Source organism: Pleurodeles waltl, chromosome 3_1 (assembly GCF_031143425.1).
Source record: "Pleurodeles waltl isolate 20211129_DDA chromosome 3_1, aPleWal1.hap1.20221129, whole genome shotgun sequence".
Classification (NCBI taxonomy): Eukaryota; Metazoa; Chordata; class Amphibia; order Caudata; family Salamandridae; genus Pleurodeles; species Pleurodeles waltl.
The window spans coordinates 152520149-152524342 of NC_090440.1; positions in this window are offsets into that span (position 1 = coordinate 152520149).

Consider the following 4194-nt stretch of genomic DNA (forward strand, 5'->3'; position numbering starts at 1 on the left):
CGCCAACTTCGCCCTCGCCATCGTTCCCCGCTTCCAACGCAAGACCTCCGGCGGCAGATCCTTCTCCTACCTCGCCGCCAAGACCTGGAACACCCTCCCGACCCCCCTGCAACAGAGCCAGGACCTTCTCACCTTCAGGAGACTCCTCAAGACCTGGCTCTTCGACCGGTAGCAGCAGCCCCCCCCCCCCCCCCCCCCAGCGCCATGAAACCCTAACGGGTACGTAGTGCGCTCTATAAATCTTGTGATTGATTGAATGATTGATTGAAGGCTGTTTCCTGAGTTCATCAACACCAATCAGTATATGTTTTCATTTTGCACTTTGGAAAAGTATCTGTCACACGAATCTTATCAGCATTCAAGGATCCGTCCTCTGTGGCAGTTTGGTTCCGATGACTCTCCCAAATAGCAAGGTGGCAGGACTGTTACCAGTTGTGGAATGAGGAGTTGAACGGCAAGTATGGAGGGCTTGACACAGGGCCTGGTTAACTCAATCCCTTCCATTAATGCTCGTTGAATTACCCTTTTGAGGGTCCCCATGAACTGTTCCACAATACCATTGGCTTGGGTCCATAGAGGTGTACTCTTTTGGTGCTTAACATTTAGTCTGACTAGAAACTCCTTGCACGGCAGACCATTTTCAGAATTGAGAGCGGCAGAAATACCCCAAACTACAAAGATGTCACACAGCCAGTTGATGAGCTTATCATGGGTTGTTGATGATAACTACTCTACTGAAGGAAAGCGTGAATACCCATCGATGACTACCATGAGATGATGTCCGTTTCCTAAGGGCCCAAAGAAATCAACTGCAACTCTTTCCCAAGCCTGTAGAGGAAGGTCAGACATTGTCAATGGATGTTGCGTCACTTTGTGGGAAAGGCAGTCGCAAAGATGACATTCTTTTAGTTCCCACTCAACTCGCTAGTTGAGGTGCAGGAATCATGCTTGGGCTCATAGGGCTCTTTTGGTGACTACAATGGCATGTTGTCCTTCTTGGGCTAGTTCAGTGACTTGCTGTCTGAGGGTATGATGGTTCTCGAGCCTATCAATACAGCACCTTCCGTCGTCGCGGACAGTTCGTCCTGTACATTTTAAAATGTTTTAAATTCAACATTGCCAGCAAAAGGTCGAGTGCTCCTCTTCTAAGACTGAGTTGAAATGATGTCTTTGAGGATAAGCATGTTCTTATTGACATTAGTAGCAGCAATAATCTGTTTAATGGATAGGGCTCCTGGTGTGCTAGACCACAGAGTGTAATTAACGTAGTTCTCAGCCATTTTGAATGTGACTGTGACAAAGTTAGCAGGGTTCTGATCTTTATTCGGCTTGTGTACAATTGCATAGTCATACTGTTGTAGTCGCAACCCCCACCTCTCAGTGCAAAGGGGCATCTTGGCTTTCGGGTTTCCAAAAATAGTGAGCAACCCTTGGAGGTCCGTAACGACAGTTAAACATTTTCCATATAGAAACCCATGAAACTGTTTGCAGGACCACATTACAGCCAGACTCCTTCTCTGGCTGAGAATAGTCACGTTCTGGGTCCGACAGGCTTCGACTGGCATAGGCCATAATGTGTCTCTGAGCATTCAGATGATCATTATGTTAAGCCAGGGTTGCCCCCAGTCCCACTGTCCTCACATCCACTGTGATCTCAGTATGTAACTTGGAGTCAAAATAGGCCATCTCTGTTGCATTCTCCATCTCTGTTGCATTCTCAATCTCTTTATTTTATTCTTTTGAAGCTTTTTTAAAATTCTTTTTATTGAATTTCAAACAAAGCAAGAATGCATGGTACACAGCAAATGTGATTCAGAAAGTTAGCAGTTCTGCATTTTCATCAGCACAATCAATTTTTACTGTTCCAACCGCCCAAAAAGCAATAGGGGCACAGGGATATCAAAGGGAAGGGGAATAGAGGCTACTCAGTTAGCGAAGGGAGATAGCTGTTGCATTAGTGCTCTGCAGGACGTGCTCCACTACATGGTGGTCAATCTTGCCTAGCCTAGGACAGGCAGAACTCCCTGTGGGAGCTGCACTTCTGCATTACTAGGTTCAGTGGGAGCTGCCGTTTCCAGTGCTCTCACTGGCTCCCATGGGTCCAATTGGGCAGAGAAGTAAAACTCCAGCGGGTACCAAATATCTGTGGGGCGAGCACACACTAGCATCAGCTCCCAGTAAGCATTCACTTGCTCCTGGCAGTATGCTGCATCTTTGAGCCAATCCGCCACATGCAACGTCATGCTCTGACCCTAACGCATTGCCACTCGGCGCTTAGCAAGCAGGAGCTCCATCAGCTGGCGTCTCCCTGACAGCACATCTCTCACATACCACAGGAGCGCAACACATGAGGATCGCTCCTTCGCATTTTCAGTGATCCTATCAAGCGCTTCAAACACATTGCCCCAATATCACTGCACCCCAGGACACTTCCATGCCAAATGCATGAAGGTAGCGCAAGGCATCGCACAGCACACACATTCTTAAGTAGGCCCAGTCTGTGCATCTTTTCCGGAGTGTGATATAACCTGTGTAGATATTTAAAATGTACAAGGCGCAGTCTACAATTAGGGGAGAGTGCACATGACTGTGTGCAGCAATACCACCATTGGTCATCCTTGAGGGAAGTGTTAAGTCGGTGTCCCAGGCGCACCCGCTGGTAGGTGTGTGTATCGGTGCAGTCTCCTGCTTCCCGGCGTATAGCGTGGTGATTAGTCGACGAGGTGAAGGGGAGGTCAAATCCTCCTCCAGGACTTGAAAGACTGGCGGGGCCTCCAGAAATTAGTTATGAGTCACTCACATTTGATCATACATGAAGGTATCTAGAAGGGTGGCGCCGGGACCCCATAGTGCCTGCTGCGGTGATATAAAGGTATTGTTTAGATATATTGATCCCATGGAGGTCAGTCCCAGATTCTGCAACCTGGTGCGAGTGCCATTTTCAGTGGTAAAGGGATACACAAGGTGTCCTATGAGTGGCACCAGTGGAGCATACAGATGTTCTGAGTGGGCACACTGTTGGAGCTCCCTCCACGCCCATGCAGTATATGCCACTGTATCTAATTGCTCGCTCAGGCACCTTGAGGACAGAAAGAGTTCCATCTCAAGACGACACAGTAATGCCTGATCATGTTCAGGAGCCAAGTTGGACTAAGTTGCATAAGGAAGAGCTAGTGATGTGCAAACTACGACTGGGCACTGTAATAATAGAGGCCCATATCTGAAGACCATAGACCTCCTTTCTCGAACTGGAGCATTAGAATTTCCTGGGCAATCCAGGGTTGCCTGCCCGCCGACGCGAGGGACACCAAGCATGTGTAAAGGGGCGCTGGCATTGAGCGCGCGATACCAGCGTGTTGTTGATTGTTATGGTGCATATGAGAGGAGGCTGCCGCCTCTGATCCAGTCTGTCAGCAAAAGAAACAACAAATATTTCTTCCTCTTCTTTGTCGTCGTAATGGGGGCGCCTGGGTGCAGGCCCGCTGCAGCTGCCCCTGCTTCCTCATCGAGCGTCACCTGTTTTACCACTGCCCTTCGCGCAGAAGTTGTTCTGGTTCCTGTTTGGCAGACCCTGGCGAAGTGGTTGGGCTTGCCACATCTGGAGCAGTTCTTACCTTTCTCTGGGCACGCTCCCGGCATGCGGTGTTCACTGCCGCAGTTTCCACACCCTTTTGCTCCACTCCGGCAGGCCGAGCCATTCGGGATGAGTTTTGACGGTGGTAGATGGCATCAACTTGTTCTTCCTTTATGGAGCTCGGTTTTATTGGAGCTGGTGCAAAGGATGACCATGCCAGGGCTGCAGCCATATCCTCGGCACGGCTGTTGGACATCTTGCTAGGATGAGAATGTCATCAAGCGAAATGCCTGGTTGCCATAGAATCAGCTTTCGCAGCACAGTGGAGCGACATCCCTGAATTATCTGTGCTCTGATTTCGTCGTGGTGATTGATGCCTGTGCAGGTGCTTGCTAGCTTACGCAGGCACGCGTAAAACATGTCCACCAACTCTGTCGGTTTGCTGGGCCTGTCGCAGTTTGAATTTTTCGTAATCAGGGTTGAGCTGCAGATCGAAATACCTGTTGAGGAGGGGTTCTACTGCTGCGTCGAAGACATTGTCATTTCCCGTGTTCAGCAATGTCTTGAACAGGTCATAGAGCTCGTCGCCCCCGAAGTACAGCATTAATGACCGTTGCACC